Below are 25,461 nucleotides of genomic sequence, written 5' to 3'. Positions count from 1 at the left end.
CATATATATAACACATCATTTAAATATAAGAGATCACGAAGCAAAGTACCAGAGGAGTGCCATCTTAACCATATGCCTTCGAAGTTAGTATAAATAAAAAGTTTCAAAAGAAGCTCTCCATATCTCAGCTCATGATCACTGTGCAGCATTCCCAATTAGTTCATAAGGAGGGAGATGTTCTTGGGATATTTTCAGTATATAGAAATAGGTCAGTAAGGGCATCAGATCTTGCAGAACAGCGGAGGTTCAGAACCAAGGTGTATATTTCTGGGAAGATTTGTCCAGATATTACTATGACAAGAAAGTATACAGAGTGTAAATAAAAACAAACATGAACACAAATTTAAAAAGCAGAGATTTATAAAAATGGAGCGAAACTAAGTTTCTCGTTAAGTCCCACAGGGGACATAGTACCAAGTTCTACAGTCCATCTAGTTTCAGTTTGTGCCAATAGTTGTTTTAAATTTCCCCCTCTTATCCCCCCATGAATCCTGTCAATGCCCCTAACTTTGAGGCCGCGAGGGTCAGAATTATGATATTGTAAGAAATGTTTAGGTAGTGTTTTTAATAAGCTAACATCTTCTACCTCTTTTGCAACTGAAATATCCCTTGCATGCTCTCTCACCCTTATGCGCAGCTCCCTGGTTGTCAAACCAACATACATTTTGGAACAGGGACACTGCGCAAGATATATAACGTAAGAAGTAGTGCACGAAATATAATGTACAATATTGTACTCATGGGTCCCAGTAGCATTTGTAAAGGTCTTAGCTCTGACAATATTGGAGAGATTACACGCCATACAGTTTCCACATGGGAAACAACCCCACCTTTGTTTGGAATTACCAAAAAAACTTTTATGTGGGGCCACATAGTGACTTCTCACCAATTGATCTTTTAAATTTTTACTCCTCCGTGCAGTAATAAGAGGTCTTATAGAAATTTCTTTGTTCAGTATGGGGTCCGTTTGGAGAACAGGCCAGTGCCTAGTTAAAATTTGGCGCATAACATCCCACTGACAATTATATGTAGATATAAATCTGGTGTGGGACTCACCTTTGTCAACCTTAGTGCCAGAATTACAAAGTAATTTCTGACGTGGAGTATATTTGGCACGATGGTAGCCATATTTGATGTTTCTCTGGCTATATCCCCTTTCCAGGAAACGTTTTCTAAGATCTTTGGCCTGCTCCTCAAACCTATCCACAGTAGAACAGGTACGTTTTGCACGGAGGAATTGACCGGTAGGGATGGCTTTAATCGTTGAGTAAGCATGTCCTGAGGAGGCATGAAGAAAGGAATTTACGGAGGTCTCTTTCCTGAAGATGTCAGTCTGGACGGACCCCGAATCGTCAACCGACAATGCAATGTCCAGAAAGTCAATCTTACGCTCGTGCCATTTATATGTCAGTCGAATATTGTACGGATTAATGTTTAAAGTTGACATAAATCTCTCCAGATCAGGGACCGGTCCCTGCCAGATAATTAAAAGATCATCAATATATCGAAGCCAGCACTGCACATGGTCAGCGGCGCATGCGCCATCCCCACGGAAAACCTCCCTCTCCCAGTATCCAAGGAAGAGGTTAGCGTAGGCGGGCGCACACGCCGCCCCCATGGCAGTGCCGCGTTTCTGCAGGTAAAACCGGTCCCTAAAAGTAAAGAAATTATGGTACAATACATACTGTAATAATTCCAAAAGGAGATCGATAAAGGGTCTGCCCAGACTGCTCATCTCCAAAAAATATCGTACAGCCTCAATACCCTGTTGGTGGTCAATACAGGTGTATAGGGACTCGACGTCCGCGGTGACAAAGAGCATGTCAGAGTCCAAACAAAGGCCGTCAACCCTGACCAGGACGTCCAAAGAGTCCCTGACATAGGAGGGCAGCGTTGTATTTATAGTAGCGCCATGCACAGCACAGATGGAGCGATGTGTGTGACCGCGCTCGTGTATGAGATACATCCGTATAACCATATTATTATTATTATAGTAGCGCCATGCACAGCACAGAAGGGGCAATGTGTGACCGTGCTCGTGTATGATACATCAGTATAACCATATTATTATTATTATAGTAGCGCCATGCACAGCACAAAGGGGCGATGTGTGTGACCGCGCTCGTGTATGAGATACATCTGTATAACCATATTATTATTATTATTATTATAGTAGCGCCATGCATAGCACAGATGGGGCAATGTGTGACCGCGCTCGTGTATGAGATACATCCGTATAACCATATTATTATTATTATAGTAGCGACATGCACAGCACAGATGGAGCGATGTGTGTGACCGCGCTCGTGTATGAGATACATCCATATAACCATATTATTATTATCATAGTAGCGCCATGCACAGCACAGATGGGGCGATGTGTGTGACCGCGCTCGTGTATGAGATACATCCGTATAACCATATTATTATTATTATAGTAGCGCCATGCACAGCACAGATGGGGCGATGTGTGTGACCGTGCTCGTGTATGAGATACATCCGTATAACCATATTATTATTATTATAGTAGCGCCATGCACAGCACAGATGGGGCGATGTGTGTGACCGTGCTCGTGTATGAGATACATCCGTATAACCATATTATTATTATTATAGTAGCGCCATGCACAGCACAGATGGGGCGATGTGTGTGACCGCGCTCGTGTATGAGATACATCCGTATAACCATATTATTATTATTATTATAGTAGCGCCATGCACAGCACAGATGGGGGCGTTGTGTGACCGCGCTCGTGTATGAGATACATCCGTATAACCATATTATTATTATAGTAGCGCCATGCACAGCACAGATGGGGCGATGTGTGTGACCGTGTTCGTGTATGAGATACATCCGTATAACCATATTATTATTATTATAGTAGTGCCATGCACAGCACAGATGGGGGCGGTGTGTGTGACCGCGCTCGTGTATGAGATACATCTGTATAACCATATTATTATTATAGTAGCGCCATGCACAGCACAGATGGGGCGATGTGTGACCGCGCTCGTGTATGAGATACATCTGTATAACCATATTATTATTATTATAGTACTGCCATGCACAGCAGAGATGGGGGCGATGTGTGTGACCACGCTCGTGTATGAGATACATCTGTATAACCATATTATTATAGTAGCGCCATGCACAGCACAGATGGAGGCGATGTGCGTGACCGCGCTCGTGTATGATACATCCGTATAACCATATTATTATTGTATTTATATTCACCAAAAGGATACCAAAGTATCAAGACACACCACTCAGAACAAGTATATAAAAAATTAACAAATTTTATTGAATATGTAAACATTTTTTAAAAAATACAATAATAATGAACAAGGAATTAGTAATATGAGGAAGGATAGTATCCGAGTAAGTTGCACAAAGAAACAGAGAGCCAGAGAAAGAAAGTAACGCGGACTATGGGGGTGAGATAAAAAGTCACCAGTCTCCGTGGTAGTCAATATACATAATCAACCTGTTGCTCACCACCATCTAAAGTGCAAATGCATAGAAAAAATATATAATAATCATCACATACCCATAGAGTCCGCTACCCCTGCTCTCCGAAGAAGTCCCGACGCGCGTTTCGCGTTCCCGCTTTATCAAGAGAAAGAAAATGTGCATGCTGTGTCCATGGTAAGCCCCCAACTTATAAGGGGCATCACTTCCCGCCACCGCCAATACAGCATCGCGCACGGCACCGCCGCCCCCGGGTCTCAGCTGCAATCGTTTCCGGCACTCATGATCGGTGTGCGGGGAGGAAATCCTCCGTGACGTCATATCCGCATCACCGATAATATAGAGGCCTTCAACAAAATGGTGATTCCCGGGCGCAGTGCGCATGCGCGTCGCCATGTTATTGGAGTCAGATTCCACAATCCCTTACACACCGCTAGACCAATCGGTAAGTGGTACTAACAGAAATAACTTAAGTTCCATGCAGTGAAGACCTAAGAAGAATGGAAATATAGAGAATGCCGCCACCGTGTATCAGGGCATATAAATATTAAAGGTACAGTTACATATATATAACACATCATTTAAATATAAGAGATCACGAAGCAAAGTACCAGAGGAGTGCCATCTTAACCATATGCCTTCGAAGTTAGTATAAATAAAAAGTTTCAAAAGAAGCTCTCCATATCTCAGCTCATGATCACTGTGCAGCATTCCCAATTAGTTCATAAGGAGGGAGATGTTCTTGGGATATTTTCAGTATATAGAAATAGGTCAGTAAGGGCATCAGATCTTGCAGAACAGCGGAGGTTCAGAACCAAGGTGTATATTTCTGGGAAGATTTGTCCAGATATTACTATGACAAGAAAGTATACAGAGTGTAAATAAAAACAAACATGAACACAAATTTAAAAAGCAGAGATTTATAAAAATGGAGCGAAACTAAGTTTCTCGTTAAGTCCCACAGGGGACATAGTACCAAGTTCTACAGTCCATCTAGTTTCAGTTTGTGCCAATAGTTGTTTTAAATTTCCCCCTCTTATCCCCCCATGAATCCTGTCAATGCCCCTAACTTTGAGGCCGCGAGGGTCAGAATTATGATATTGTAAGAAATGTTTAGGTAGTGTTTTTAATAAGCTAACATCTTCTACCTCTTTTGCAACTGAAATATCCCTTGCATGCTCTCTCACCCTTATGCGCAGCTCCCTGGTTGTCAAACCAACATACATTTTGGAACAGGGACACTGCGCAAGATATACGTAAGAAGTAGTGCACGAAATATAATGTACAATATTGTACTCATGGGTCCCAGTAGCATTTGTAAAGGTCTTAGCTCTGACAATATTGGAGAGATTACACGCCATACAGTTTCCACATGGGAAACAACCCCACCTTTGTTTGGAATTACCAAAAAAACTTTTATGTGGGGCCACATAGTGACTTCTCACCAATTGATCTTTTAAATTTTTACTCCTCCGTGCAGTAATAAGAGGTCTTATAGAAATTTCTTTGTTCAGTATGGGGTCCGTTTGGAGAACAGGCCAGTGCCTAGTTAAAATTTGGCGCATAACATCCCACTGACAATTATATGTAGATATAAATCTGGTGTGGGACTCACCTTTGTCAACCTTAGTGCCAGAATTACAAAGTAATTTCTGACGTGGAGTATATTTGGCACGATGGTAGCCATATTTGATGTTTCTCTGGCTATATCCCCTTTCCAGGAAACGTTTTCTAAGATCTTTGGCCTGCTCCTCAAACCTATCCACAGTAGAACAGGTACGTTTTGCACGGAGGAATTGACCGGTAGGGATGGCTTTAATCGTTGAGTAAGCATGTCCTGAGGAGGCATGAAGAAAGGAATTTACGGAGGTCTCTTTCCTGAAGATGTCAGTCTGGACGGACCCCAAATCGTCAACCGACAATGTAATGTCCAGAAAGTCAATCTTACGCTCGTGCCATTTATATGTCAGTCGAATATTGTACGGATTAATGTTTAAAGTTGACATAAATCTCTCCAGATCAGGGACCGGTCCCTGCCAGATAATTAAAAGATCATCAATATATCGAAGCCAGCACTGCACATGGTCAGCGGCGCATGCGCCATCCCCACGGAAAACCTCCCTCTCCCAGTATCCAAGGAAGAGGTTAGCGTAGGCGGGCGCACACGCCGCCCCCATGGCAGTGCCGCGTTTCTGCAGGTAAAACCGGTCCCTAAAAGTAAAGAAATTATGGTACAATACATACTGTAATAATTCCAAAAGGAGATCGATAAAGGGTCTGCCCAGACTGCTCATCTCCAAAAAATATCGTACAGCCTCAATACCCTGTTGGTGGTCAATACAGGTGTATAGGGACTCGACGTCCGCGGTGACAAAGAGCATGTCAGAGTCCAAACAAAGGCCGTCAACCCTGACCAGGACGTCCAAAGAGTCCCTGACATAGGAGGGCAGCGTTGTATTTATAGTAGCGCCATGCACAGCACAGATGGAGCGATGTGTGTGACCGCGCTCGTGTATGAGATACATCCGTATAACCATATTATTATTATTATAGTAGCGCCATGCACAGCACAGAAGGGGCAATGTGTGACCGTGCTCGTGTATGATACATCAGTATAACCATATTATTATTATTATAGTAGCGCCATGCACAGCACAGAAGGGGCAATGTGTGACCGTGCTCGTGTATGATACATCCGTATAACCATATTATTATTATTATAGTAGCGCCATGTACAGCACAAAGGGGCGATGTGTGTGACCGCGCTCGTGTATGAGATACATCTGTATAACCATATTATTATTATTATTATTATAGTAGCGCCATGCATAGCACAGATGGGGCAATGTGTGACCGCGCTCGTGTATGAGATACATCCGTATAACCATATTATTATTATTATAGTAGCGACATGCACAGCACAGATGGAGCGATGTGTGTGACCGCGCTCGTGTATGAGATACATCCATATAACCATATTATTATTATCATAGTAGCGCCATGCACAGCACAGATGGGGCGATGTGTGTGACCGCGCTCGTGTATGAGATACATCCGTATAACCATATTATTATTATTATTATAGTAGCGCCATGCACAGCACAGATGGGGGCGTTGTGTGACCGCGCTCGTGTATGAGATACATCCGTATAACCATATTATTATTATAGTAGCGCCATGCACAGCACAGATGGGGCGATGTGTGTGACCGTGTTCGTGTATGAGATACATCCGTATAACCATATTATTATTATTATAGTAGTGCCATGCACAGCACAGATGGGGGCGGTGTGTGTGACCGCGCTCGTGTATGAGATACATCTGTATAACCATATTATTATTATAGTAGCGCCATGCACAGCACAGATGGGGCGATGTGTGACCGCGCTCGTGTATGAGATACATCTGTATAACCATATTATTATTATTATAGTACTGCCATGCACAGCAGAGATGGGGGCGATGTGTGTGACCACGCTCGTGTATGAGATACATCTGTATAACCATATTATTATAGTAGCGCCATGCACAGCACAGATGGAGGCGATGTGCGTGACCGCGCTCGTGTATGATACATCCGTATAACCATATTATTATTGTATTTATATTCACCAAAAGGATACCAAAGTATCAAGACACACCACTCAGAACAAGTATATAAAAAATTAACAAATTTTATTGAATATGTAAACATTTTTTAAAAAATACAATAATAATGAACAAGGAATTAGTAATATGAGGAAGGATAGTATCCGAGTAAGTTGCACAAAGAAACAGAGAGCCAGAGAAAGAAAGTAACGCGGACTATGGGGGTGAGATAAAAAGTCACCAGTCTCCGTGGTAGTCAATATACATAATCAACCTGTTGCTCACCACCATCTAAAGTGCAAATGCATAGAAAAAATATATAATAATCATCACATACCCATAGAGTCCGCTACCCCTGCTCTCCGAAGAAGTCCCGACGCGCGTTTCGCGTTCCCGCTTTATCAAGAGAAAGAAAATGTGCATGCTGTGTCCATGGTAAGCCCCCAACTTATAAGGGGCATCACTTCCCGCCACCGCCAATACAGCATCGCGCACGGCACCGCCGCCCCCGGGTCTCAGCTGCAATCGTTTCCGGCACTCATGATCGGTGTGCGGGGAGGAAATCCTCCGTGACGTCATATCCGCATCACCGATAATATAGAGGCCTTCAACAAAATGGTGATTCCCGGGCGCAGTGCGCATGCGCGTCGCCATGTTATTGGAGTCAGATTCCACAATCCCTTACACACCGCTAGACCAATCGGTAAGTGGTACTAACAGAAATAACTTAAGTTCCATGCAGTGAAGACCTAAGAAGAATGGAAATATAGAGAATGCCGCCACCGTGTATCAGGGCATATAAATATTAAAGGTACAGTTACATATATATAACACATCATTTAAATATAAGAGATCACGAAGCAAAGTACCAGAGGAGTGCCATCTTAACCATATGCCTTCGAAGTTAGTATAAATAAAAAGTTTCAAAAGAAGCTCTCCATATCTCAGCTCATGATCACTGTGCAGCATTCCCAATTAGTTCATAAGGAGGGAGATGTTCTTGGGATATTTTCAGTATATAGAAATAGGTCAGTAAGGGCATCAGATCTTGCAGAACAGCGGAGGTTCAGAACCAAGGTGTATATTTCTGGGAAGATTTGTCCAGATATTACTATGACAAGAAAGTATACAGAGTGTAAATAAAAACAAACATGAACACAAATTTAAAAAGCAGAGATTTATAAAAATGGAGCGAAACTAAGTTTCTCGTTAAGTCCCACAGGGGACATAGTACCAAGTTCTACAGTCCATCTAGTTTCAGTTTGTGCCAATAGTTGTTTTAAATTTCCCCCTCTTATCCCCCCATGAATCCTGTCAATGCCCCTAACTTTGAGGCCGCGAGGGTCAGAATTATGATATTGTAAGAAATGTTTAGGTAGTGTTTTTAATAAGCTAACATCTTCTACCTCTTTTGCAACTGAAATATCCCTTGCATGCTCTCTCACCCTTATGCGCAGCTCCCTGGTTGTCAAACCAACATACATTTTGGAACAGGGACACTGCGCAAGATATACGTAAGAAGTAGTGCACGAAATATAATGTACAATATTGTACTCATGGGTCCCAGTAGCATTTGTAAAGGTCTTAGCTCTGACAATATTGGAGAGATTACACGCCATACAGTTTCCACATGGGAAACAACCCCACCTTTGTTTGGAATTACCAAAAAAACTTTTATGTGGGGCCACATAGTGACTTCTCACCAATTGATCTTTTAAATTTTTACTCCTCCGTGCAGTAATAAGAGGTCTTATAGAAATTTCTTTGTTCAGTATGGGGTCCGTTTGGAGAACAGGCCAGTGCCTAGTTAAAATTTGGCGCATAACATCCCACTGACAATTATATGTAGATATAAATCTGGTGTGGGACTCACCTTTGTCAACCTTAGTGCCAGAATTACAAAGTAATTTCTGACGTGGAGTATATTTGGCACGATGGTAGCCATATTTGATGTTTCTCTGGCTATATCCCCTTTCCAGGAAACGTTTTCTAAGATCTTTGGCCTGCTCCTCAAACCTATCCACAGTAGAACAGGTACGTTTTGCACGGAGGAATTGACCGGTAGGGATGGCTTTAATCGTTGAGTAAGCATGTCCTGAGGAGGCATGAAGAAAGGAATTTACGGAGGTCTCTTTCCTGAAGATGTCAGTCTGGACGGACCCCGAATCGTCAACCGACAATGTAATGTCCAGAAAGTCAATCTTACGCTCGTGCCATTTATATGTCAGTCGAATATTGTACGGATTAATGTTTAAAGTTGACATAAATCTCTCCAGATCAGGGACCGGTCCCTGCCAGATAATTAAAAGATCATCAATATATCGAAGCCAGCACTGCACATGGTCAGCGGCGCATGCGCCATCCCCACGGAAAACCTCCCTCTCCCAGTATCCAAGGAAGAGGTTAGCGTAGGCGGGCGCACACGCCGCCCCCATGGCAGTGCCGCGTTTCTGCAGGTAAAACCGGTCCCTAAAAGTAAAGAAATTATGGTACAATACATACTGTAATAATTCCAAAAGGAGATCGATAAAGGGTCTGCCCAGACTGCTCATCTCCAAAAAATATCGTACAGCCTCAATACCCTGTTGGTGGTCAATACAGGTGTATAGGGACTCGACGTCCGCGGTGACAAAGAGCATGTCAGAGTCCAAACAAAGGCCGTCAACCCTGACCAGGACGTCCAAAGAGTCCCTGACATAGGAGGGCAGCGTTTCGACCAGAGGTTTGAGATAGTAATCAATGAACTTACATACCGGGTCGCACAGCCCTCCAATGCCAGAGACTATGGGACGCCCAGGTGGGTCAACTGGATCCTTGTGGACCTTGGGAAGGAGGTAGAAGGTGGGGACTTTGGGACATTTTGTCATTAACCCATCCAGGATTTTCTTGGGAATAAGTCCTTTTTCCCATGCCTGGATAAGAATAAAATCAAGCAGTTGTGAAAATGCGGTCAATGGACTCTGAGGAAGTAACTCGTAATATTTTTTATCTTTAAGTTGTTTAAATGCTTCTTTCTCATATTTGTCTGTTGGCCAGATCACAACATTTCCCCCCTTGTCCGCCGGTTTAATGACTACATCATCCAAAGATTTAAGTTGTTTTAAAGCGCGTCTATGACCAGGACTAAGATTATCCCGTCTTATTTTGGTTGAAATTTTTTTAAAATCTTCAGTAACTAGACGTGCAAAAATATCAATCTGTGGACAAGTGGACAAGGGGGGAAAGGTCCCAGATCTGGGCACAACAGTACCTGGAAATCTAACCGCATTATCAGAGTCCTGCTCGCGTAGTAGACCCTCCAATACCTCCAAAGCCTCCAACTCAGGGTCACCGCGGACGTCAGAATCCCCACTGGGCTGATGATGTAGCCTCCTCAGGACAAGCTTACGGCAAAAAAGGTTGAGATCTTTCACTGCTGTGAAATAATGAAAATTATTAGTGGGGGAAAAAGATAGACCATAGCCAAGAACCTCCTGTTGTGCTACAGATAGTATATGTGAGGAAAGATTAATTACCTCCAGATTATTGTGGGCGCTACGAGTTTTCTTATAATATTGTTGTGGAGGGGTAATTCTCCCTTTATTAAACTTATTATTCCTTCTGGAGTTTCTGGTACTTGATGGACCCGATAGAGTTTCAACAGATGAGGCACTAGCACCTGATCTTGATTCATCTACAGACGCGACAGATGACATCGACCCAGATCTTGACCTATTTGGTCTTCCAATTTTATTACTCCTCCTCCATCTATATACTGTCTTGTTCTGGGAGTCAAGATTGTCGCGCTGGAATTTTCGAGATTTTGTATTTACAATTTCTTTTTCCCATTTTTGAAAACAAGCTTCAAGATCTTTATTAAACTCTTCCAGTACTGTCCCTGATAGATCTTTTTTAAGGTCATTTTGAACCTCTTCAATCTCTTTCTCAATATCTGTAAGCTTAGCATCATCTATCTGCATAAGGATTTCCATAAATCCTTTAGAACAACCATCAGCCACTTTCTCCCATTTATCTTTCAAGGTTTCGTCATTAACCGCAAAGGATGGAAATATCTGTACTCGTAAACCACGTGGAATCAGATTTTTCGACATATAGCGTTCTAGGAACGCGCGATTCCACCAAACCTTGGTACGTCTATGAAGAAGATCTTTAAGATAGGCTATTTGCTCCTGCGTATCTCTGCCATTTAAAACCAGACTCGGGTCTTCCTTGAATACCTCATTTAATTTATGGAGCCACGTTTGATCGCGGGCTCGGTAATCCATATGTTTAGGATCAATAGCTGTGAAAAACACAACAATAATTATATAAACAAAAATGTCCAAAAACATAATAATAACGCTCAGAGGGTCCCTTCTCAAGATAGAAAATCCCACATAGAGCATATATAGGGGGTGGAAAACTAGCATTCACCAAAAGGATACCAAAGTATCAAGACACACCACTCAGAACAAGTATATAAAAAATTAACAAATTTTATTGAACATGTAAACATTTTTTAAAAAATACAATAATAATGAACAAGGAATTAGTAATATGAGGAAGGATAGTATCCGAGTAAGTTGCACAAAGAAACAGAGAGCCAGAGAAAGAAAGTAACGCGGACTATGGGGGTGAGATAAAAAGTCACCAGTCTCCGTGGTAGTCAATATACATAATCAACCTGTTGCTCACCACCATCTAAAGTGCAAATGCATAGAAAAAATATATAATAATCATCACATACCCATAGAGTCCGCTACCCCTGCTCTCCGAAGAAGTCCCGACGCGCGTTTCGCGTTCCCGCTTTATCAAGAGAAAGAAAATGTGCATGCTGTGTCCATGGTAAGCCCCCAACTTATAAGGGGCATCACTTCCCGCCACCGCCAATACAGCATCGCGCACGGCACCGCCGCCCCCGGGTCTCAGCTGCAATCGTTTCCGGCACTCATGATCGGTGTGCGGGGAGGAAATCCTCCGTGACGTCATATCCGCATCACCGATAACACTGGCCAACAGTGAAAATGTGTCTGAAATGAAAATAGCTGGTTTGTAATAATTTTAGCATCCTAAAAACGAATATGTTACTTAAAAATCATTATTAGCTCTTGTTGCTGAGATACATGTCATCCCTTCACCCCCGGAGCTTTTTCCGTTTTTCCGTTTTCGTTTTTCGCTCCCCTCCTTCCCAGAGCCATAACTTTTTTATTTTTCCGTCAATTTGGCCATGTGAGGGCTTATTTTTTGCGGGACGAGTTGTACTTTTGAACGACATCATTGGTTTTACCATGTCGTGTACTAGAAAACGGGAAAAAAATTCCAAGTGCAGTGAAATTGCAAAAAAAGTGCAATCCCACACTTGTTTTTTGCTTGCCTATTTTGCTAGGTTCACTAAATGCTAAAACTGACCTGCCATTATGATTCTCCAGGTCATTACGAGTTCATAGACACCTAACATGACTAGGTTATTTTTCACCTAAGTGGTGAAAAAAAATTCCAAACTTTGCAAAAAACAAAACAAAACAAAATTGCGCCATTTTCCGATACCCGTAGCGTCTCCATTTTTCGTGATCTGGGGTCGGGTGAGGGTTTATTTTTTGCGTGCCGAGCTGGCGTTTTTAATGATAGCATTTTGGTGCAGATACGTTCTTTTGATCGCCCGTTATTGCATTTTAATGCAATGTCGTGGCGACCAAAAAAACGTAATTCTGGCGTTCCGATTTTTTTTCTCGTTACGCCGTTTTGCGATAAGGTTAATGCTTTTTTTTTATTGCTAGATCGGGCGATTCTGAACGCGGCGATACCAAATATGTGTAGGTTGGGGGTTTTTTTTATTGATTTATTTTGATTGGGGCGAAAGGGGGGTGATTTAAACTTTTATGTTTTTTTTATTTTTTTCACATTTTTAAAAACTTTTTTTTTTTACTTTTGCCATGCTTCTATAGCCTCCATGGGAGGCTAGAAGCAGGCACAGCCCGATCGGCTCTGCTATGCAGCAGCGATCATAAGATCGCTGTTACACAGCAGAATTGCAGGTGTGCTGTGAGCGCCGACCACAGGGGGGCGCTCACAGCCACCGGCAATCAGTAACCATAGAGGTCTCCAGGACCTCTATGGTTACCTTCCTGATGCATCGCCGACCCCCGATCATGTGACGGGGGTCGGCGATGCGCTCATATCCGGCCGCACGGCCGGATGCGGTAGTTAAATGCCGCTGTCTGTGTTTGACAGCGGCATTTAACTAGTTAATAGCGGCGGGTGATCGCGATTTCACCCGCCGCTATTGCGCGCACATGTCAGCTGTAAAAAACAGCTGACATGTCGCGACTTTGATGTGCGCTCACCGCCGGAGCGCACATCAAAGCGGGGGTCCCGACATGTGACATACTATACCGTCACATGTCGGGAAGGGGTTAAGATTATTATGCAGGAAAATAGGGAAATTTTGAATTTTCAACAAATGTGTATTGGTAAACCTGATTACAGACCTGTTGAACCAATGTCAGCCATTTTATTCATTGTGTCTGCATAGTTTGTACTAATTGAAGTCTCTTTCTCTTGTTGCAGTAATTTTGTGGAGAGAATTTACACTTTGAAAATGCCTCGTAAATGTGCAAATATTGTTAACAATTTTTGTTACGTGTGTGGTTATGTGACATTTGCCAACCAAAGAAGACCAATTACTCCACTTGTGAAGACTGCTTACCATCATTACTTTGGTGTAAAGGTTGGTGATCAGGAGAAGCCCTGGGCTCCACACATTTGCTGCAATAGTTGTTCAGTAAATCTGGTTGCATGGTTGAAGAATAAAGGACGTTCTATGCGTTTTGGTGTGCCAATGATTTGGAGGGAGCCAAGAAATCATGTAGACGACTGCTATTTCTGCATGGTTGCTCCTCTTCAGCATGGCATGTCAAGAAAAAAGAAGGGGACTATTGAGTACCCTAACATCCCCTCGGCTATAAGACCAGTCCCACATGGGAAAGATCTTCCCGTTCCTCGCCCTTCAAAGGAATATGTACTGGAATCAGATCAGGAGGAAGAATCGCCCGGAAGTTCATCACAAGATCTTGAATATGATTCACAGTCTGCATCAAATGAACCACATTTGCTTTCTCAGGGTGAACTCAATGATCTGATACGCGACCTGGACCTGCCGAAAGAAAAGGCAGAGCTTCTGGCTTCAAGATTAAAACAATGGAACTTTCTACTGTACAATGTTAAAGTGACTGCCTATAGGCATCGACAAAGAGATTTACATGTTTATTTTAAAAAGCAAGACAATCTCGTTTTCTGCACCAGTGTTGATGGTTTAATGTCCGCTATGAATGTTCAGTACAACCCACTAGATTGGAGACTTTTCATCGACGGTTCAAAGGTTAGTTTAAAAGCTGTACTATTGCACAATGGAAATGTTCTTCCTTCCGTTCCTGTAGGCCATGCTGTTTGCATGAAAGAAACCTACAACAATATGAAACTGCTTCTGGACGCAATAAAATACAGTGACCACCAATGGCAGATCTGTGCAGACTTGAAAGTGGTTGCAATATTGTTAGGCATGCAGTTGGGATACACAAAATATTGCTGTTTCCTATGTGAGTGGGACAGCCGTGCTAGATCTTCTCACTACAATATAAAAGTGTGGCCTACAAGGGACAAAATGTGTCCTGGAATTAAGAATGTTCAACACTGTCCACTTGTTGAACGCAGTAAAATCATTCTGCCGGCGCTACACATTAAACTTGGTCTTATGAAAAATTTTGTTAAGGGAATGAACCAAGAAGGAAATGCTTTTAAGTACCTCAGAGGGAAGTTTCCACAACTCAGTGATGCTAAAGTGAAAGAAGGTGTCTTCATTGGTCCTCAAATTCGTGACCTACTTAGGGATGGAAATTTTGACGAGATCCTACAAGGCAATGAGAAGGCGGCATGGCAAGCCTTCAGAGATGTTGTACGTGGCTTCTTGGGAAACAGACGAGTTGATAACTATGTTGATATTGTGAATAACCTTCTTACGAAGTATCATAAATTAGGCTGCAACATGTCATTAAAAATACACTTTCTGGACTCTCATCTGGATTTCTTCCCGGACAATTGTGGTGCAGTAAGCGATGAGCATGGTGAGCGATTCCACCAAGATATTTTAAATATGGAACAAAGATATCAGGGCAAGTGGAATGCTTCCATGCTTGCAGACTACTGTTGGACATTAATCAGAGATGTACCAGAAGAAAACTTCAATAGACAAGCAAAAAGAAAGCGTTCTCGTGAATAGGTCTTGTCTGAACTGTTGTGTTCAGTTAATGTATTGTGTTCTTGCTATTTTAATCATATTTTAAACAATATTTCAAGTTTGAACATGACATTTGTGTGCAATTTATACTCTTGTAATGAATGCTTCTCGCTACCTACAGCACATACATCCATGGCGTGTATCTAAAAAACGAGAGCTAATTAAACAATTCTGTGGGTATATTTGAGTTTCTCGACCCAAAATTAGTAATATTTGCCTATTTTCATCAAAGAAACATAAAAAAAGTTGTTTTTTGTTGGCCTGTGTAATATAGAGGCCTTCAACAAAATGGTGATTCCCGGGCGCAGTGCGCATGCGCGTCGCCATGTTATTGGAGTCAGATTCCACAATCCCTTACACACCGCTAGACCAATCGGTAAGTGGTACTAACAGAAATAACTTAAGTTCCATGCAGTGAAGACCTAAGAAGAATGGAAATATAGAGAATGCCGCCACCGTGTATCAGGGCATATAAATATTAAAGGTACAGTTACATATATATAACACATCATTTAAATATAAGAGATCACGAAGCAAAGTACCAGAGGAGTGCCATCTTAACCATATGCCTTCGAAGTTAGTATAAATAAAAAGTTTCAAAAGAAGCTCTCCATATCTCAGCTCATGATCACTGTGCAGCATTCCCAATTAGTTCATAAGGAGGGAGATGTTCTTGGGATATTTTCAGTATATAGAAATAGGTCAGTAAGGGCATCAGATCTTGCAGAACAGCGGAGGTTCAGAACCAAGGTGTATATTTCTGGGAAGATTTGTCCAGATATTACTATGACAAGAAAGTATACAGAGTGTAAATAAAAACAAACATGAACACAAATTTAAAAAGCAGAGATTTATAAAAATGGAGCGAAACTAAGTTTCTCGTTAAGTCCCACAGGGGACATAGTACCAAGTTCTACAGTCCATCTAGTTTCAGTTTGTGCCAATAGTTGTTTTAAATTTCCCCCTCTTATCCCCCCATGAATCCTGTCAATGCCCCTAACTTTGAGGCCGCGAGGGTCAGAATTATGATATTGTAAGAAATGTTTAGGTAGTGTTTTTAATAAGCTAACATCTTCTACCTCTTTTGCAACTGAAATATCCCTTGCATGCTCTCTCACCCTTATGCGCAGCTCCCTGGTTGTCAAACCAACATACATTTTGGAACAGGGACACTGCGCAAGATATATAACGTAAGAAGTAGTGCACGAAATATAATGTACAATATTGTACTCATGGGTCCCAGTAGCATTTGTAAAGGTCTTAGCTCTGACAATATTGGAGAGATTACACGCCATACAGTTTCCACATGGGAAACAACCCCACCTTTGTTTGGAATTACCAAAAAAACTTTTATGTGGGGCCACATAGTGACTTCTCACCAATTGATCTTTTAAATTTTTACTCCTCCGTGCAGTAATAAGAGGTCTTATAGAAATTTCTTTGTTCAGTATGGGGTCCGTTTGGAGAACAGGCCAGTGCCTAGTTAAAATTTGGCGCATAACATCCCACTGACAATTATATGTAGATATAAATCTGGTGTGGGACTCACCTTTGTCAACCTTAGTGCCAGAATTACAAAGTAATTTCTGACGTGGAGTATATTTGGCACGATGGTAGCCATATTTGATGTTTCTCTGGCTATATCCCCTTTCCAGGAAACGTTTTCTAAGATCTTTGGCCTGCTCCTCAAACCTATCCACAGTAGAACAGGTACGTTTTGCACGGAGGAATTGACCGGTAGGGATGGCTTTAATCGTTGAGTAAGCATGTCCTGAGGAGGCATGAAGAAAGGAATTTACGGAGGTCTCTTTCCTGAAGATGTCAGTCTGGACGGACCCCGAATCGTCAACCGACAATGCAATGTCCAGAAAGTCAATCTTACGCTCGTGCCATTTATATGTCAGTCGAATATTGTACGGATTAATGTTTAAAGTTGACATAAATCTCTCCAGATCAGGGACCGGTCCCTGCCAGATAATTAAAAGATCATCAATATATCGAAGCCAGCACTGCACATGGTCAGCGGCGCATGCGCCATCCCCACGGAAAACCTCCCTCTCCCAGTATCCAAGGAAGAGGTTAGCGTAGGCGGGCGCACACGCCGCCCCCATGGCAGTGCCGCGTTTCTGCAGGTAAAACCGGTCCCTAAAAGTAAAGAAATTATGGTACAATACATACTGTAATAATTCCAAAAGGAGATCGATAAAGGGTCTGCCCAGACTGCTCATCTCCAAAAAATATCGTACAGCCTCAATACCCTGTTGGTGGTCAATACAGGTGTATAGGGACTCGACGTCCGCGGTGACAAAGAGCATGTCAGAGTCCAAACAAAGGCCGTCAACCCTGACCAGGACGTCCAAAGAGTCCCTGACATAGGAGGGCAGCGTTGTATTTATAGTAGCGCCATGCACAGCACAGATGGAGCGATGTGTGTGACCGCGCTCGTGTATGAGATACATCCGTATAACCATATTATTATTATTATAGTATCGCCATGCACAGCACAGATGGGGCGATGTGTGTGACCGCGCTCGTGTATGAGATACATCCGTATAACCATATTATTATTATTATTATAGTAGCGACATGCACAGCACAGATGGGGCGATGTGTGTGACCGCGCTCGTGTATGAGATACATCCGTATAACCATATTATTATTATTATAGTAGCGCCATGCACAGCACAGATGGGGGCGATGTGTGTGACCGCGCTCGTGTATGAGATACATCCGTATAACCATATTATTATTATAGTAGCGCCATGTACAGCACAGATGGGGGCGATGTGTGTGACCGCGCTGGTGTATGAGATACATCCGTATAACCATATTATTATTATATTTATAGTAGCGCCATGCACAGCACAGATGGGGCGATGTGTGTGACCGCGCTCGTGTATGAGATACATCCGTATAACCATATTATTATTATTATTATAGTAGCGCTATGTACAGCACAGATGGGGGCGATGTGTGTGACCGCGCTGGTGTATGAGATACATCCGTATAACCATATTATTATTATTATAGTAGTGCCATGCACAGCACAGATGGGGCGATGTGTGTGACCGCGCTCGTGTATGAGATACATCCGTATAACCATATTATTATTATTATAGTAGCGCCATGCACAGCACAGATGGGGCAATGTGTGTGACCGCGCTCGTGTATGAGATACATCCGTATAACCATATTATTATTATTATAGTAGTGCCATGCACAGCACAGATGGGGCGATGTGTGTGACCGCGCTCGTGTATGAGATACATCCGTATAACCATATTATTATTATTATAGTAGTGCCATGTACAGCACAGATGGGGCAATGTGTGTGACCGCGCTCGTGTATGAGATACATCCGTATAACCATATTATTATTATTATTGTAGTGCCATGCACAGCACAGATGGGGCAATGTGTGTGACCGCGCTCGTGTATGAGATACATCCGTATAACCATATTATTATTATTATAGTAGCGCCATGCACAGCACAGATGGGGCGATGTGTGTGACCACGCTAGTGTATGAGATACATCCGTATAACCATATTATTATTATTATAGTAGCGCCATGCACAGCACAGATGGGGCGATGTGTGTGACCGCGCTCGTGTATGATACAGCTGTATAACCATATTATTATTAATTATTATAGTAGCGCCATGCACAGCACAGATGGGGTGATGTGTGTGACCGCGCTCATGTATGAGATTCATCCGTATAACCATATTATTATTATTATAGTAGCGCCATGTACAGCACAGATGGGGGCGATGTGTGTGACTGCGCTCGTGTATGAGATACATCCGTATAACCATATTATTATTATTATAGTAGCGCCATGCACAGCACAGATGGGGTGATGTGTGTGACCGCGCTCATGTATGAGATACATCCGTATAACCATATTATTATTGTCATTATTATAGTAGCGCCATGCACAGCACAGATGGGGCAATGTGTGTGACCGCGCTCGTGTATGAGATACATCCGTATAACCATATTATTATTATTATAGTAGCGCCATGCACAGCACAGATGGGGCAATGTCTGTGACCGCGCTCGTGTATGAGATACATCCGTATAACCATATTATTATTATTATAGTAGCGCCATGCACAGCACGGATGGGGCGATGTGTGTGACCGCGCTCGTGTATGAGATACATCCGTATAACCATATTATTATTATTATAGTAGCGCCATGCACAGCACGGATGGGGCGATGTGTGCGACCGCGTTCGTGTATGAGATACATCCGTATAACCATATTATTATTATTATTATAGTAGCGCCATGCACAGCACAGATGGGGCGATGTGTGCGACCGCGTTCGTGTATGAGATACATCCGTATAACCATATTATTATTATTATTATAGTAGCACCATGTACAGCACAGATGGGGCGATGTGTGCGACCGCGTTCGTGTATGAGATACATCCGTATAACCATATTATTATTATTATTATAGTAGCGCCATGTACAGCACAGATGGGGGCGATGTGTGTGACCACGTTCGTATATGAGATACATCCGTATAACCATATTATTATTATTATAGTAGCGCCATGCACAGCACGGATGGGGCGATGTGTGTGACCGCGCTCGTGTATGAGATACATCCGTATAACCATATTATTATTATTATAGTAGCGCCATGCACAGCACAGATGGGGCGATGTGTGTGACCGCGCTCGTGTATGAGATACATCCGTATAACCATATTATTATTATTATAGTAGCGCCATGCACAGCACAGATGGGGCGATGTGTGTGACCGCGCTCGTGTATGAGATACATCCGTATAACCATATTATTATTATTATAGTAGCGCCATGCACAGCACAGATGGGGCGATGTGTGTGACCGCGCTCGTGTATGAGATACATCCGTATAACCATATTATTATTATTATAGTAGCGCCATGCACAGCACAGATGGGGCGATGTGTGTGACCGCGCTCGTGTATGAGATACATCGGTATAACCATATTATTATTATTATTATAGTAGCGCCATGCACAGCACAGATGGGGCAATGTGTGTGACCGCGCTCGTGTATGAGATACATCCGTATAACCATATTATTATTATTATTATAGCAGCGCCATGCACAGCACAGATGGGGCAATGTCTGTGACCGCGCTCGTGTATGAGATACATCCGTATAACCATATTATTATTATTATAGTAGCGCCATGCACAGCACAGATGGAGGCGATGTGTGTGACCGCGCTCGTGTATGAGATACATCCGTATAACCATATTATTATTATTATTATAGCAGCGCCATGCACAGCACAGATGGGGCGATGTGTGTGACCGCGCTCGTGTATGAGATACATCTGTATAACCATATTATTATTATTATAGTAGCGCCATGCACAGCACAGATGGGGCGATGTCTGTGACCGCGCTCGTGTATGAGATACATCCGTATAACCATATTATTATTATTATAGTAGCGCCATGCACAGCACAGATGGGGCAATGTGTGTGACCGCGCTCGTGTATGAGATACATCCGTATAACCGTATTATTATTATTATAGTAGCGCCATGCACAGCACAGATGGGGCAATGTGTGTGACCGCGCTCGTGTATGAGATACATCCGTATAACCATATTATTATTATTATAGTAGTGCCATGCACAGCACAGATGGGGCGATGTGTGTGACCGCGCTCGTGTATGAGATACATCCGTATAACCATATTATTATTATTATAGTAGTGCCATGCACAGCACAGATGGGGCGATGTGTGTGACCGCGCTCGTGTATGAGATACATCCGTATAACCATATTATTATTATTATAGTAGCGCCATGCACAGCACAGATGGGGCGATGTGTGTGACCGCGCTCGTGTATGAGATACATCCGTATAACCATATTATTATTATTATAGTAGCACCATGCACAGCACAGATGGGGCGATGTGTGTGACCGCGCTCGTGTATGAGATACATCCGTATAACCATATTATTATTATTATAGTAGCGCCATGCACAGCACAGATGGGGCGATGTGTGTGACCGCGCTCGTGTATGAGATACATCCGTATAACCATATTATTATTATTATTATAGTAGCGCCATGCACAGCACAGATGGGGCAATGTGTGTGACCGCGCTCGTGTATGAGATACATCCGTATAACCATATTATTATTATTATAGTAGCGCCATGCACAGCACAGATGGGGCGATGTGTGACCGTGCTCGTGTATGAGACACATCCGTATAACCATATTATTATTATAGTAGCACCATGTACAGTACAGAAGGGGCGATGTGTGACCGCGCTCGTGTATGAGATACATCCGTATAACCATATTATTATTATTATTATAGTAGCGCCATGCACAGCACAGATGGGGCAATGTGTGTGACCGCGCTCGTGTATGAGATACATCCGTATAACCATATTATTATTATTATAGTAGCGCCATGCACAGCACAGATGGGGCGATGTGTGACCGTGCTCGTGTATGAGACACATCCGTATAACCATATTATTATTATTATAGTAGCACCATGCACAGCACAGATGGGGCGATGTGTGTGACCGCGCTCGTGTATGAGATACATCCGTATAACCATATTATTATTATTATTATAGCAGCGCCATGCACAGCACAGATGGGGCGATGTGTGTGACCGCGCTCGTGTATGAGATACATCCGTATAACCATATTATTATTATTATTATAGCAGCGCCATGCACAGCACAGATGGGGCGATGTGTGTGACTGCGCTCGTGTATGAGATACATCCGTATAACCATACTATTATTATTATAGTAGCGCCATGCACAGCACAGATGGGGCGATGTGTGACCGTGCTCGTGTATGAGATTCATCCGTATAACCATATTATTATTATTATAGTAGCGCCATGCACAGCACAGATGGGGCGATGTGTGTGACCGCGCTCGTGTATGAGAAACATCCGTATAACCATATTATTATTATTATTATAGTAGCGCCATGCACAGCACAGATGGGGCGATGTGTGTGACCGCGCTCGTGTATGAGATACATCTGTATAACCATATTATTATTATTATAGTAGCGCCATGTACAGCACAGATGGGGCGATGTGTGTGACCGCGCTCGTGTATGAGATACATCTGTATAACCATATTATTATTATTATAGTAGCACCATGTACAGTACAGATGGGGCGATGTGTGTGACCGCGCTCGTGTATGAGATACATCCGTATAACCATATTATTATTATTATTATAGCAGCGCCATGCACAGCACAGATGGGGCGATGTGTGTGACCGCGCTCGTGTATGAGATACATCCGTATAACCATATTATTATTATTATAGTAGCGCCATGTACAGCACAGATGGGGCAATGTGTGTGACCGCGCTCGTGTATGAGATACATCCGTATAACCATATTATTATTATTATAGTAGCGCCATGCACAGCACAGATGGGGCGATGTGTGTGACCGCGCTCGTGTATGAGATACATCCGTATAACCATATTATTATTATTATAGTAGTGCCATGCACAGCACAGATGGGGCGATGTGTGTGACCGCGCTCCTGTATGAGATACATCCGTATAACCATATTATTATTATTATTGTAGTGCCATGCACAGCACAGATGGGGCGATGTGTGTGACCGCGCTCGTGTATGAGATACATCCGTATAACCATATTATTATTATAGTAGCGCCATGCACAGCACAGATGGGGCAATGTGTGTGACCGCGCTCGTGTATGAGATACATCCGTATAACCATATTATTATTATTATAGTAGTGCCATGCACAGCACAGATGGGGCGATGTGTGTGACCGCGCTCCTGTATGAGATACATCCGTATAACCATATTATTATTATTATTGTAGTGCCATGCACAGCACAGATGGGGCGATGTGTGTGACCGCACTCGTGTATGAGATACATCCGTATAACCATATTATTATTATTATAGTAGCGCCATGCACAGCACAGATGGGGCGATGTGTGTGACCGCGCTCGTGTATGAGATACATCCGTATAACCATATTATTATTATTATAGTAGTGCCATGCACAGCACAGATGGGGCGGTGTGTGTGACCGTGCTCGTGTATGAGATACATCCGTATAACCATATTATTATAGTAGCGCCATGTACAGCACAGATGGGGCGATGTGTGTGACCGCGCTCGTGTATGAGATACATCCGTATAACCATATTATTATTATTATTATAGCAGCGCCATGCACAGCACAGATGGGGCAATGTGTGTGACCGTGCTCGTGTATGAGATACATCCGTATAACCATATTATTATAGTAGCGCCATGTACAGCACAGATGGGGCGATGTGTGTGACCGCGCTCGTGTATGAGATACATCCGTATAACCATATTATTATTATTATAGTAGCGCCATGCACAGCACAGATGGGGCGATGTGTGTGACCGCGCTCGTGTATGAGATACATCCGTATAACCATATTATTATTATAGTAGCGCCATGCACAGCACAGATGGGGCGATGTGTGTGACCGCGCTCGTGTATGAGATACATCTGTATAACCATATTATTATTATTATAGTAGCGCCATGCACAGCACAGATGGGGCGATGTGTGTGACCGCGCTCGTGTATGAGATACATCCGTATAACCATATTATTATTATTATTATAGTAGCGCCATGCATAGCACAGATGGGGCAATGTGTGTGACCGTGCTCGTGTATGAGATACATCCGTATAACCATATTATTATTATTATTATAGCAGCGCCATGCACAGCACAGATGGGGCGATGTGTGTGACCGCGCTCGTGTATGAGATACATCCGTATAACCATATTATTATTATTATAGTAGCGCCATGCACAGCACAGATGGGGCGATGTGTGTGACCGCGCTCGTGTATGAGATACATCCGTATAACCATATTATTATTATTATAGTAGCGCCATGCACAGCACAGATGGGGCGATGTGTGTGACCGCGCTCGTGTATGAGATACATCCGTATAACCATATTATTATTATTATAGTAGTGCCATGCACAGCACAGATGGGGCGATGTGTGTGACCGCGCTCCTGTATGAGATACATCCGTATAACCATATTATTATTATTATTGTAGTGCCATGCACAGCACAGATGGGGCGATGTGTGTGACCGCGCTCGTGTATGAGATACATCCGTATAACCATATTATTATTATAGTAGTGCCATGCACAGCACAGATGGGGCAATGTGTGTGACCGCGCTCGTGTATGAGATACATCCGTATAACCATATTATTATTATTATAGTAGCGCCATGTACAGCACAGATGGGGCAATGTGTGTGACCGCGCTCGTGTATGAGATACATCCGTATAACCATATTATTATTATTATAGTAGCGCCATGCACAGCACAGATGGGGCGATGTGTGTGACCGCGCTCCTGTATGAGATACATCCGTATAACCATATTATTATTATTATTGTAGTGCCATGCACAGCACAGATGGGGCGATGTGTGTGACCGCGCTCGTGTATGAGATACATCCGTATAACCATATTATTATTATAGTAGTGCCATGCACAGCACAGATGGGGCAATGTGTGTGACCGCGCTCGTGTATGAGATACATCCGTATAACCATATTATTATTATTATAGTAGCGCCATGTACAGCACAGATGGGGCAATGTGTGTGACCGCGCTCGTGTATGAGATACATCCGTATAACCATATTATTATTATTATAGTAGCGCCATGCACAGCACAGATGGGGCGATGTGTGTGACCGCGCTCGTGTATGAGATACATCCGTATAACCATATTATTATTATTATAGTAGTGCCATGCACAGCACAGATGGGGCGATGTGTGTGACCGCGCTCCTGTATGAGATACATCCGTATAACCATATTATTATTATTATTGTAGTGCCATGCACAGCACAGATGGGGCGATGTGTGTGACCGCGCTCGTGTATGAGATACATCCGTATAACCATATTATTATTATAGTAGTGCCATGCACAGCACAGATGGGGCAATGTGTGTGACCGCGCTCCTGTATGAGATACATCCGTATAACCATATTATTATTATTATTGTAGTGCCATGCACAGCACAGATGGGGCGATGTGTGTGACCGCACTCGTGTATG

This window comes from Ranitomeya variabilis, chromosome 6 (genome assembly GCF_051348905.1).
Source record: "Ranitomeya variabilis isolate aRanVar5 chromosome 6, aRanVar5.hap1, whole genome shotgun sequence".
Lineage (NCBI taxonomy): Eukaryota > Metazoa > Chordata > Amphibia > Anura > Dendrobatidae > Ranitomeya > Ranitomeya variabilis.
Note: the sequence above shows the minus strand (reverse complement) of the source record.